Below are 14,448 nucleotides of genomic sequence, written 5' to 3'. Positions count from 1 at the left end.
CACTGCCCTTTTCCACTGGAGAAAAGGAAAACCTACAGTTGAAGTCGGAAGTTTAAATACACCTTAGCGAAATACATTTCAACTCAGTTTTTCTTTTACAATTCCTGACATTTAATCTTAGTAAAAATTCCCTGTCTTTGGTCAGTTAGGATCACCACTTTATTTTAGGAATGTGAAATATCAGAATAATAGCAGAGAGAATGATTTATTTCAGCTTTTATTTCGCTCCCAGTGGGTCAGAAGTTTACATACACTCAATCAGTATTTGGTGCATTGCCTTTAAGTTGTTAAACTTGGGTCAAACAATTTGAGTAGCCTTCCACAAGCTTCCCACAATAAGGTGTGTGAATGTTGGCCCATTCCTCCTGACAGAGCTGGTGTAACTGAGTGAGGTTTGTAGGCCTCCTTGCTCGCACAAGCTTTTTCAGTTCTGCCCACAAATTTTCTATAGGATTGAGTTCAGGGCTTTGTGATGGCCACTCCAATACCTTGACTTTGTTGTCCTTAAGCCATTTTGCCACAACTTTGGAAGTATGTTTGCGGTCATTGTCCATTTGGAAGACCCATTTGCGACCAAGCTTTAACTTCCTGACTGATGTCTTAAGATTTTGCTTCAATATATCCAGATACTATACCTCCCTCATGATGCCATCTATTTTGTGAAGTGCACCAGTCCCTCCTGCAGCAAAGCACCCCCACAACATGATGCTGCCACTCCCGTGCTTCACGGTTGGGATTGTGTTCTTTGGCTTGCAAGCCTCCCCCTTTTTCCTCCAAATATAACGATGGTCATTATGGCAAAACAGTTATATTATTTATTCATCAGACCAAATCAAAATCATATCAAATCAAATTTTATTTGTCACATACACATGGTTAGCAGATGTTAATGCGAGTGTAGCGAAATGCTTGTGCTTCTAGTTCCGACAATGCAGTAATAACCAACAAGTAATCTAACTAACAATTCCAAAACTACTGTCTTGTACACAGTGTAAGGGGATAAAGAATATGTACATAAGGATATATGAATGAGTGATGGTACAGAGCAGCATAGGCAAGATACAGTAGATGGTATCGAGTACAGTATATACATATGAGATGAGTATGTAAACAAAGTGGCATAGTTAACGTGGCTAGTGATACATGTATTACATAAGGATGCAGTCGATGATATAGAGTACAGTATATACGTATGCATATGAGATGAATAATGTAGGGTAAGTAACATTATATAAGGTAGCATTGTTTAAAGTGGCTAGTGATATATTTACATCATTTCCCATCAATTCCCATTATTAAAGTGGCTGGAGTTGAGTCAGTGTCAGTGTCAGTGTGTTGGCAGCAGCCACTCAATGTTAGTGGTGGCTGTTTAACAGTCTGATGGCCTTGAGATAGAAGCTGTTTTTCAGTCTCTCGGTCCCAGCTTTGATGCACCTGTACTGACCTCGCCTTCTGGATGATAGCGGGGTGAACAGGCAGTGGCTCGGGTGGTTGTTGTCCTTGATGATCTTTATGGCCTTCCTGTAACATCGGGTGGTGTAGGTGTCCTGGAGGGCAGGTAGTTTGCCCCCGGTGATGCGTTGTGCAGACCTCACAACCCTCTGGAGAGCCTTACGGTTGTGGGCGGAGCAGTTGCCGTACCAGGCGGTGATACAGCCCGCCAGGATGCTCTCGATTGTGCATCTGTAGAAGTTTGTGAGTGCTTTTGGTGACACGCCAAATTTCTTCAGCCTCCTGAGGTTGAAGAGGCGCTGCTGCGCCTTCTTCACGATGCTGTCTGTGTGAGTGGACCAATTCAGTTTGTCTGTGATGTGTATGCCGAGGAACTTAAAACTTGCTACCCTCTCCACTACTGTTCCATCGATGTGGATCGGGGGGTGTTCCCTCTGCTGTTTCCTGAAGTCCACAATCATCTCCTTAGTTTTGTTGACGTTGAGTGTGAGGTTATTTTCCTGACACCACACTCCAAGGGCCTTCATCTCCTCCCTGTAGGCCGTCTCGTCGTTGTTGGTAATCAAGCCTACCACTGTTGTGTCGTCCGCAAACTTGATGATTGAGTTGGAGGCGTGCGTGGCCACGCAGTCGTGGGTGAACAGGGAGTACAGGAGAGGGCTCAGAACACACCCTTGTGGGGCCCCAGTGTTGAGGATCAGCGGGGTGGAGATGTTGTTGCCTACCCTCACCACCTGGGGGCGGCCCGTCTGGAAGTCCAGTACCCAGTTGCACAGGGCGGGGTCGAGACCCAGGGTCTCGAGCTTGATGACGAGCTTGGAGGGTACTATGGTGTTGAATGCCGAGCTGTAGTCGATGAACAGCATTCTCACATAGGTATTCCTCTTGTCCAGATGGGTTAGGGCAGTGTGCAGTGTGGTTGAGATTGCATCGTCTGTGGACCTATTTGGGCGGTAAGCAAATTGGAGTGGGTCTAGGGTGTCAGGTAGGGTGGAGGTGATATTTCCTAACTCCTGAAGGTACCACGTTCATCTATACAAGCAAAAGTACGCAAGTATAAACACCATGGGACCACGCAGCCGTTATACCAGAGGACATTTCCCCAAAAAGTACGATCTTTTTCCCCATGTGCAGTTGCAAACCGTAGTCTGGCGGTTTTATGGCGGTTTTGGAGCTGTGGCTTCTTGCTTGCTGAGCAGCCTTTCAGGTTATGTCGATGGAGGACTTTACTGTGGATATAGATACTTTTGTACCCGTTTTCTCCAGCATCTTCACAAGGTCCTTTGCTGTTGTTCTGGGATTGATTTGCACTTCTCGCACCAAAGTATGTTCATCTCTAGGAGACAGAACGCGTCTCCTTCCTGAGCGGTATAACGGCTGCGTGGTCCCATGGTGTTTATACTTGCGTACTTTTGCTTGTATAGATGAACGTGGTACCTTCAGGAGTTAGGAAATTGCTCCCAAGGATGAACCAGACTTGTGGAGGTCTATAATTTTGTTTTCTGAGGTCTTAGCTGATTTATTTTTGATTTGCCCATGATGTCAAGCAAAGAGGCACTGAGTTTGAAGTTAGACCTTGAAATACATCCACAGGTACACCTCCAATTGACTCAAATGTTATAAATTAGCTAATCAGAAGCTTCTAAAGCCATGACATCAATTTTTGAAAATGTCCAAGCTGTTTAAAAGCACAGTCAACTTAGTGTATGTAAACTTCTGACCCACTGGAATTGTGATACAGTGAATTATATGTGAAATAATCTGTCTGTAAACAATTGTTGGAAAAATGACTTGTTATGCGCAAAGTAGATGTCCTAACCGACTTCCCAAAACTATAGTTTGTTAACAAGAAATTTCTGGAGTGGTTGAAAAACAAGTTTTAATGACTCCAACCTAAGTTTATGTAAACTTCCGACTTCAACTGTATGTTGAATTTGTACTTTTAAAACAACTTCAGATTATCAACGTTAGTATCCACTATCAGAATAAAAACTATAGAATGGGCAGCACATCCTATTGCATAATTGATCTGTCTACAGCTTTAACAAAGCCCTGCTTAACTACAGTATTTGTCACTGACTATTACCAATGTGCTATCATGAGAATGAGAGATCTACACTTAAAATGGCGAGATCTACACTTAAAACATGAAATAGATGCACTGTTGCTACCAAAGTCATTCCAAAGGGTAGGTTTATCAAAGCAAATGAATGTAACCATACTTTATCACTCATATGTCATCAGTGATGCTATTTCAGCCTATATTGCATTTGCAGAATCATCAACAGCTGTTGTTTCAATTCCACTCGGGGTTCAATAAAAAAAGAAACTGTATAAGTGTTTCAAGCTTTGGTTGATTTTTAAAATGTAATCTTCAAGTTGTGAATCCAGAATATGAATTATTGTCTCCATCTCAACCAAAAATCAAAGCTAAAGAATAGGACAATCAAATCAAACGTTATTTAAAAGTGCCTTTGATTTGATTTAATTCTATTGTTTTAACTTATATTTTTGGTTAAGATCAAAACTAGGCTTGGGTGGTATGCCCTATATACCTTATACTGGGGTATCTGGAAATATCCACAAGATGGTTTTTCAATATCGTCATTACCGTTGAAACTATTTTTTTTTATACATTTGAATATTTGCGGCTACTTTTTAAGTAAATACCTGCAGTCAACTTGTGCAATACGTTAGGAGATAAAGCAGATCTCGTTCTTCATTTCAGCTGTCACATTATTTTTCATTATAAACCATCAGTCCCTAGCTGCATGTTGTTTTGTTTACAAACACACAAAGACGAGAGACCGGAGGCCTTGTGAGTCACTCACTCACTGTTGTGCAGTACGCACCAGATGATCTAGTTACAGCATGACATTGAAAACGAAATGTTTGCCAAATCAAAATCATATCAAAGTTGAATTGTCACGTGCTCTAACCAACAGTTCAAAAAAGGTATTAGGTGAACAATAGGTAAGTAAAGAAATAAAAACAACAGTAAAAAAGACAGTGAAAAATGACAGTAGCGAGGCTGTATACAGTAGCGAGGCTATATACAGGCACCGGTTAGTTGGGCTGATTGAGGTAGTATGTACATGTAGATATGGTTAAAGTGACTATGAATATATGATAAACAGAGAGTAGCAGCAGTGTAAAAGAGGGGTTGGCGTGGCACACAATGCAAATAGTCCAGGTAGCCATTTGATTACCTGTTCGGGAGTCTTATGCCTTTGGGGTAAAAACTGTTGAGAAGCCTTTTTGTCCTAGACTTGGCACTCCAGTACCGCTTGACATGCGGTGGTAGAGAGAACAGTCTATGACTGGGGTGGCTGGGGTCTTTGACAATTTCTAGGGCCTTCCTCTGATACTGCCTGGTGTAGAGGTCCTGGATGGCAGGCAGCTTTGCCCCAGTGATGTACTGGGCCGTACGCCCTCTGTGGTGCCTTGCGGTTGAAGGCCGAGCAATTGCCATACCAGGCAGTGATGCAATCGGTCAGGATGCTCTCGATGTTGCAGCCGTAGAACCTTTTGAGGATCTCAGGACCCATGCCAAATCTTTTTAGGTTCCTGAGGGGGAATAGGCTTTCTTGTGCACTCTTCACGACTGTCTTGGTGTGTTTGGACCATTTTAGTTTGTTGGTGATGTAGACACCAAGGAACTTGAAGCTCTCAACCTGCTACACTACAGCCCCGTCGATGAGAATGGGGGCGTGTTCGGTCCTCCTTTTCCTGTAGTCCACAATCATCTCCTTAGTCTTGGTTACATTGAGGGATAGGTTGTTATTCTGGCACCACCCGGACAGTTCTCTAACCTCCTCCCTATAGGCTGTCTCGTCATTGTCAGTGATCAGGCCTACCACTGTTGTGTTGTCAGCAAACTTAATGATGGTGTTGGAGTCGTGCTTGGCCATGCAGTCATGGGTGAACAGAGAGTACAGGAGGGGACTGAGCACGCACCCCTGAGGGGCTCCAGTGTTGAGGATCAACGTGGCAGATGTGTTGCTACCTACCCTCACCATCTGGGGGTGGCCCATCAGGAAGTCCAGGATCCAGTTGCAAAGGGAGGTGTTTAGCCCCAGGATCCTTAGCTTAGTGATGAGCTTTGAGGGCGCTATGGTGTTGAACGCTGAGCTGTATTCAAGTAACAGCATTCTCACATAGGTGTTCCTTTTGTCCAGGTGGGAAAGGGCAGTGTGGAGTGCAATAGAGTTCATCATCTGTGGATCTGTTTGGACAGTATGCCAATTGGACTGGGTCTAGGGTTTCTGGGATAATGGAGTTGATGTGAGCCATTACCAGCCTTTCAAAGCACTTCATGGCTACGGACGTGAGTGCTACGGGTCTATAGTCATTTAGGCAGGTTGCCTTCATGTTCTTGGGCACATGGACTATGGTGGTCTGCTTGAAACATGTTGGTATTACATACTCAATCAGGGGCATTCCAGCTAGATATCTTATAACTATTAAGTTAAACGTCTAAAATTTGCTAAATGCTCGGCAGTTGTACATTTGGTTTGCTAACTTAGTTACTTCCTAGCTAAGTGGTTAGCTTCTTGCAAAATCAAGCTTCTCTTGAGAACAGCAGAAAATCCCCTCCTGGATCAAGAGCCTTGCTGATTAATATTGGTTTTGTGCTTGCAAAAGACTGTGAGTAGCATTTTCTAAATAACTTTTATAACTTTATGAGCTGGGATGTCTGTCCTGCAAATCATTTATGTCAGAGATTGTATTAAATGTTTGCATTCTCTCATTACCATTTCGCTAGCATTCACTATGGAATTGTACATGTTGTTTTTAGCATTGCTAACCTTTGGATTCCAGAGGCTCAGTGGGGTTTGAAAATAGCGCCCTTGTGTTCAGTGCCGGTATTACCAGATATCCTGTGATGGCACAAAGTCGGTATGACAATCTGGATAGCACCCTAGCTTAATGGAGACATGAGTCCAATTATTAATTTGTAGACAAACTGGATACTGAATTGTGTTTGGGTGTCAACACAACCAAATAAGGAGATGTATCTTCTGCTTTTATAGTTCTGCCACTGACTTAATCTGGCTTGATACCTGTATATCTCCTTAAAATACAGATATTGGTTGCATTGTCAACCAAACACCATTCAATATTAGTAATTTGTAATAGAGTAAATCTTACAAACTAATGTAAAAGTATTTATTCAACCTTTAAATGAGTAACACACCCATGGCCACATGTTGAACCATTACTAAATGCATTCTTATGTAATCATAGAAAGTGTGCATTTTAAAGATTGCATGCAAAGGTCGCAGGTCTGTGGAGATCTTCACAATTGCTGTAATAATCTGCAAAGGATCGCAAACATCATTGAATCCAGGTCATTTGGTTGTGCTATTAGGTGAAGCACAGTGATAACAATTAAGTTGTTGAATACAAAATATCTGACATTGTATTCCTATTTGAACTTTTCTGGGCTTTTAAATGGTTGAAAGTGATCACACTTTTTGATGACAAATAAACCAAACATCAGGAGTTGTTTATCCACTGAAATTTGGTTGTGCTTTTAGATGGTTGAAATTCAATAAACTTCTGTCTATCTGTTTGAGTGGTTGAATAAAGGTTGAAATAACATTAATGAACATCTGAACCAGATATTACCCAAGTTTGTTAAAATTGTGTGGGGTATCCAGTGGGTTGTTTAGTCAATGCATTTGAGTTTCTCAAACCTTATGGTGTGCTTGTCCTATTTCAACCCTTTGCAAATGCTCTTTCTTTCTTTCCTTCTTTCTTTCTCTATCTCTCTCCCCTCCCTCTGTCTGTCTTTATCCACCTATTTTTATCCCAGTCTCCTTCTCTTTCTCTGTCTGTCATCCCAGGCTCCCAGCTGTGTATCTGATCATTTATGGATGAGTGTGTGGGTGTTGGGCAGCGGAGTTTCCCCCTCTGTGATTTGTGCATGGGAGTGTGGATTATTGAGTGGAGCGTGGAGAGCGAGTGAGAGAGGAGTCCCCCCTCTACTGTACACGTGCTGGGATTCTCCTCCACCTGCGGGGAAACCCACCAGACAGACACTCCCCTCACACCCTTCTCTAACCATATGCAACAACAACAAACGCAACCTGTCTGAAATCACACATGCAACGCGTGTGTGTGTGCATGGTGCGAGGGCAGATGCTCCTGTCTGCCAATGCCCAAAAGGAGGAAATGGTAAGACAGAGGTATATAGATGTACTTACACTATTTGTTTGGAGCAGAGGCGGTGGCACATACTGTACGTCAAGAGTCTACTACTGATTGATTAGAGCGGGTGGTCTGACACCCAAAAGCAGCCCTGGAAAGCATGCCTCCTGCTCTTTCAAAGGGCATTTCTGCCTGTCTCTCTCTCTCTCTCTCTCTCTCTCTCTCTCTCTATTGTGCCCCCTCTTCCTCTTTTGCTCCCTCTGTCTCACTGCTCTTTCTCTCTTCCTCTTAGTCGGGATCTCTCTCTCTCTCACCGTTCTACTCCATAGAACTCTCTCTTTCTATCTCTCCCTTTCTCTTCTCACTCAACTCTCTCTCCATATGGAAGCTGAGGGAGAAAGAAAGAGAATAAAGAAGTGAAACAAGATGTTTATGCAGAAGGATGATGAAACAGTCCTTTTCCCTCTCCAGACAGACTCCATCATTATTCCCCTCTTCATCATTATTCCCCTTTTTTCTCTCTCCTTTTTTTTCTTTCTCTCATTGTGTCCCAACTGTAATGATGCCGAGGCGCAACCGGGCTGTCATCCACAGGCCAAATAAGTTAGCAATTTTTTATCATCATCGCCAGGGCTCTAAAGTGCGACCATGTGCTCCTAGATATCCTGACATTTTATTTTGGGAGCACCAGCGCAACCAGGAAAAAACAAATACCCAGATAATAATTATTGTAATGATGGGCTTCACTGCACAGTTGTTTCCGAGTGCACTAGAGAAAGAAGTGAGCGTGGATTTGTTCAATCCAAAGCCAAAGAATGCATCGGCGATTTGTATTCCTTGCAACTTTTCTGAAGACATGTGAATGCCTATGTCTACTGTGTGTATAGCCATGCCGAAACAGTCATTGCTAAAGGCTTTCCAATAAAATGTTGCAAATGAAATGTTAACTGCAAAGTAAGCTTACCTTGCAGAATGATATCATATGATGGTTTGTATCAATCCGGTGGTCTTTTTGTTTTGAAAAGTGTGCTTTTGAGCAGTCTCTTGAGGTGGGCAATTCAAATTAAAGGGCAACTATACCCTCCAAAATATTGTTTTATTTTTATTCCCCAGACCTTAAAGGTGGTGTTAAGCATTGTTGTGGACTTAGAACATCCACCTTATTTTTGTTTTTTATTTTTGTGTGATTTTGAGAGTGAAAAACCTGAAAAAAATGCTGGGGAAGTCCGAACCCTGGAAAAACTAAATCAATATTTTTTGTGTGTTTGTGTGTGTGTGTTATTATGGTGAATAAATAAGTTGGCTGGTAAGAGTTTTGAGTGGCTGGTATATTTTTTCATCTACCTGCCAAAAACTATTGTTGCAGGTCTTTCCAAAACCACTAATGGGCATTTGATTACGCCTTGTTCAGTCACGTTACCTCATTAGCTAGCTAGCTAACAACCCGGCTTACTTTACCAGTATACATGTATCTAAATATTTGGGGGCACTTAAAGAAAAGGGCGATCTTCTTTAGAAGATCAACAATCATTGCAATAAATGAATGACTGATTATAATGGCCAATTATAACTGGAGGTACTAACCAAGACGACATTGAATGTTCCTGAGAGGCCTAGTTACAGTTATGACTTACTGTAAAAAGGCATGGAAATCTATGGGAGACTTTAAACATGGTTGTCTCGCAATGATCAACAACCAACTTGACAGAGCTTAACGAATTATAAAAATAAAATAATGTCCAAATATTGTACAATCTAGGCTTGCAAAGCTCTTAGAGACGTACCCAGAAAGCCTCACAGCTTTAATTGCTGACAAAGGTGATTCTAACATGTATTGACTCAGGGCGTTGAATACTTACCTAGTTAAAATACATTTGTGCTTTAATTGCCATAAGAAAAATGTTAAAGTATCCAAGCATAAAATGACAATTAAATCCATTTTAATCCCACTTTGTAACACAACTAAATGTGGAAAAAGTCAAAGGCTGTGAATATTTTCTGAAGGCACTGTACATGTCGTGTATTTCTTACATCAGCCTCATGCATTAGCCTTTCTTCTGCTCTTTGATGAATCCCGGCTGTTGAACATGTGGGTCATACAATTGTCTCTTCCTGTCCCTCAATGGATTCAAACCCCTTGACCTTTTCCACATTTTGTTAAGTTACAGCCTTATTCTAAAATTGATTAACCAGATTACCCCTCATCAATCTCCACACAATACCGCATAATGACAAAGCAAAAATAGGTTTTTAGAATTTTTTGCTCATTGCCTTGCGAAAGTATTCTGCCCCCTTGAACTTTGCGACCTTTTGCCACATTTCAGGCTTCAAACATAAAGATATAAAACTGTATTTTTTTGTGAAGAATCAACAACAAGTGGGACACAATCATGAAGTGGAACGACATTTATTGGATATTTCAAACTTTTTTAACAAATCAAAAACTGAAAAATTGGGCGTGCAAAATTATTCAGCCCCCTTAAGTTAATACTTTGTAGCGCCACCTTTTGCTGCGATTACAGCTGTAAGTCGCTTGGGGTATGTCTCTATCAGTTTTGCACATTGAGAGACTGAAATTGTTTCCCATTCCTCCTTGCAAAACAGCTCGAGCTCAGTGAGGTTGGATGGAGAGCATTTGTGAACAGCAGTTTTCAGTTCTTTCCACAGATTCTCGATTGGATTCAGGTCTGGACTTTGACTTGGCCATTCTAACACCTGGATATGTTTATTTTTGAACCATTCCATTGTAGGTTTTGCTTTATGTTTTGGATCACTGTCTTGTTGGAAGACAAATCTCCATCCCAGTCTCAGGTCTTTTGCAGACTCCATCAGGTTTTCTTCCAGAATGGTCCTGTATTTGGCTCCATCCATCTTCCCATCAATTTTAACCATCTTCCCTGTCCCTGCTGAAGAAAAGCAGGCCCAAACCATGATGCTGCCACCACCATGTTTGACAGTGGGGATGGTGTGTTCAGGGTGATGAGCTGTGTTGCTTTTACGCCAAACATAACGTTTTGCATTGTTGCCAAAAAGTTACATTTTGGTTTCATCTGACCAGAGCACCTTCTTCCACATGTTTGGTGTGTCTCCCAGGTGGCTTGTGGCAAACTTTAAACTACACTTTTTATGGATATCTTTAAGAAATGGCTTTCTTCTTGCCACTCTTCCATAAAGGCCAGATTTGTGCAATATACGACTGATTGTTGTCCTATGGACAGAGTCTCCCACCTCAGCTGTAGATCTCTGCAGTTCATCCAGAGTGATCATGGGCCTCTTGGCTGCATCTCTGATCAGTCTTCTCTTTGTATGAGCTGAAGGAGTTTAGAGGGACGGCCAGGTCTTGGTAGATTTGCAGTGGTCTGATACTCCTTCCATTTCAATATTATCGCTTGCACAGTGCTCCTTGGGATGTTTAAAGCTTGGGAAATATTTTTGTATCCAAATCCGGCTTTAAACTTCTTCACAACAGTATCTCGGATCTGCCTGATGTGTTCCTTGTTTTTCATGATGCTCTCTGCGCTTTTAACGGACCTCTGAGACTATCACAGTGCAGGTGCATTTATACGGAGACTTGATTACACACAGGTGGATTGTATTTATCATCATTAGTCATTTAGGTCAACATTGGATCATTCAGAGATCCTCACTGAACTTCTGGAGAGAGTTTGCTGCACTGACAGTAAAGGGGCTGAATAATTTTGCACGCCCAATTTTTCAGTTTTTGATTTGTTAAAAAAGTTTGAAATATCCAATAAATGTTGTTCCACTTCATGATTGTGTCCCACTTGTTGTTGATTCTTCACAAAAAAAATACATTTTTATATCTTTATGTTTGAAGCCTGAAATGTGGCAAAAGTTCGCAAAGTTCAAGGGGGCCGAATACTTTCGCAAGGCACTGTAGTATTTAGGGCCTTTACTCAGTACTTTGTTGAAGCACCTTTGGCAGCGATTACAGCCTCGAGTCTTCTTGGGTATGACGCTACAAGCTTGGCACACCTGTATTTGTGGGTTTCTCCCATTCTTTTCTACAGATCCTCTTAAGCTCTATCAGGTTGGATGGGGAGCATTGCTGCACAGCTATTTTCAGGTCTCTCCAGAGATGTTAGATCGGGTTCAAGTCTGGGCTCTAGCTGGGCCACTCAAGGACAATCAGAGACTTGTCCTTCTACTCTTGCATTGTCATGGCTGTGTGCTTAGGGTTGTTGTCCTGTTGGTCCTGAATCTTCGCCCCAGTCAGAGGTCCAGAGCGCTCTGGAGCATGTTTTCATCAAGGATCTCTCTGTGCTTTGCTCTGTTCATCTTTGCCTCGATCCTGACTAACCTCCCAGTCCCTGGACAATTCCTTCGACCGCATGTCTTGGTTTTTGCTCTGATGTGTGCTGTCAACTGTGGGTCCTTATATAGACAGGTGTGTGCCTTTCCAAATCATGTCCAACCAATTGAATTTACCACTGGTTGACTCAAATAAGGTTGTAGAAACATTTCAAGGATGATCAATGGAAACGGAATGCACCTGAGCTCATTTTCGAGTTTCATAGCAAAGGGTCTGAATACTTATGTAAATAAGGTATTTCATTTTTATTTTTTAAATTTGCAAACATTTCTCAAAACCTGTTTTTCCTTTGTCATTATGGGGTATTGTGTGTAGATTGCTGAGGAAAAACATTTATTTAATCAATTTTAGAATAAGGCTGTAACGTAACAAAATGTGGAAAAAGTCAAGGTGTCTGAATACTTTTAGAAGGCATTGTATTACTTTAAAAAAATAACTAATCCCAACACTGTGCTTACGTTACATATCAGCAGCATAGAGAGGCCATCTCCACCTTAACAGCTGCCATTTTCTTAATCAAATCACAAAAATCCTTGTTAAAAGGACACATGAGGCAGAAATAGACAGCTCTCAGTGTCGCTCTTTATCTCCTGGATTCAAGTTATAATTCGTTTTGTTGGGATGGCTAGAGAATTGTGTTCAACTTCCATGCACTTGTTGTGGGGTTAAAGAAGGTGGTAGGAATATGATTCATCACTTTTTAATCATGATTAAAATTAGGAAACAATATTTTGGCATGATGCTCGCCTTTCACGCCATGAGCGTGTCCGTTCTCATGAAGTCACTTATCCCTGGTGTAGTACTGCCTTTGAAGATAAAAAGCAAGACATCAAAAACACAATAAAATTAAGATGTTTTCATTGCAATAAGCTGCGTTTTCAGCCAGAACAGATCTCATTTGTACTATGTGTTGTATTTTCCCTCTGGTAATGATTCAATCAAACAAGCTTTAATTGGGATTAAAACACAAACTGTGGATGTTGTGATAGTGTATAAGTGGATTTGAGAGCTCTGTAAAAATGGGTGGGTTACAGTATTCAATCACAATCGATAAAAGAAACATGAGCTTGGCACTCAAGTCCAATTCCAGAGAGATAAAGCATGGAGTGTTGAGAAAATTAGGATGGCAGAGGAAATGACCTTGGAGACTGCTGTGTGAGTAATGGTTCTATGTTGCCCTTAGGCATTGATCTAGGATCAACTCACCTTCCCCAAATCTTCTGCTTAACCACTAGTGGGGGAAACACAAAACTGAGAGACCCTAGAGTCTGAGGGCAACTTTCACTCAGTGTGAATGCTATGGTGTCATCTCACTTTCCAGGTGGTCTGTACGCTGGAGGGATTGTGGCGTAATCACGTTTCCTGGAACCCAGCAACTATGGTCATCATGGTTTCACCTCACATCTGAGGGCCTTGTTCAGGGTTGTCTGGGTTAGCCCCATCAGATGTACCTGCCTTTCATTGGACCTTGGGTTTTCTTTCTCTCCAAGGCTTGTCCGGTCTACAATCCTCATTCGATATAGCCATGGATACAGTCACTTGATACTTTGACCTTTGTTTGGCTATTGGTAGCTTATGATATCCAAACAGCATATTTTGCATTTGAATATTGCATCTTTTGCAGACCTCTTCAGTCTGTCACTCCCTGCTTTACAACCTCCTCAGAGCCAGTTCAACCTACCTGTCCAACTCACCACAGTGCATCTGGGATCATTCTAGTGTACCTTCTTATGTATGAATTATCCAAGACATGCAGCCCACCGCAGGAAGTCAACATGGACCCCTTCTGATGAAGGTGACGTGAACTCTAAAGGAGAGTATTTTTCATTGTTACTCTGAAGACTCCATACCTCTCCTACCAGTATAAAGTGAGCCACTTTATATCCTGCTACTAAGGAACAGGGCAGAGGGAGGGAGCAAGGTTTCAGAACTTTATAGCCTCACAGTGGGGTGCTCTGCTTATTTGACTGCTACCTACTGTATATTGGCTTGTGCTTTTTATGTGTCATTGAAGTTATTCTCCTTTTCTAAGTTGTTCGTAGAGGAATATTGGTGGGAGACACATACACACACATACGTGTTTCAATTATCCATCATCTTGTGAATGTGAAAATTAAATCAGGCCATTTCTGCTTAACTGCGTCCGATCCATTGATCTGGCTGTCTGAGGAGATGTACTGGGACTGTCAGGAAACCCCTGAATAAACAGGAAACCGCTGAATAGACAGGACATCCCTGGATCAGCTCCTTCTGCGAGTGACATTTATGTAATGTAACAGAGGGGGGAAAGGGCAACCACCGGGTATGCTCTGAAATGGCAATGATTGGCTCTTGTGAAATAGAGCAGAATACCCTATGAAAGTCCTGCCTACTTCCTTGTTCAAGGCCAGTATTGATTTTGAATAGGATTGTAGCTATTATCATCAAATTCGTGAAATGGGGGTCATTTAAAGGATATGTAGCATAAACGTAACCACATGTCACATATGTATTAGCATTAGTGTACGCAT

The sequence above is a fragment of the Oncorhynchus tshawytscha genome, linkage group LG01, assembly GCF_018296145.1.
Source record: "Oncorhynchus tshawytscha isolate Ot180627B linkage group LG01, Otsh_v2.0, whole genome shotgun sequence".
In the NCBI taxonomy this organism is placed as follows: domain Eukaryota; kingdom Metazoa; phylum Chordata; class Actinopteri; order Salmoniformes; family Salmonidae; genus Oncorhynchus; species Oncorhynchus tshawytscha.
Note: the sequence above shows the minus strand (reverse complement) of the source record.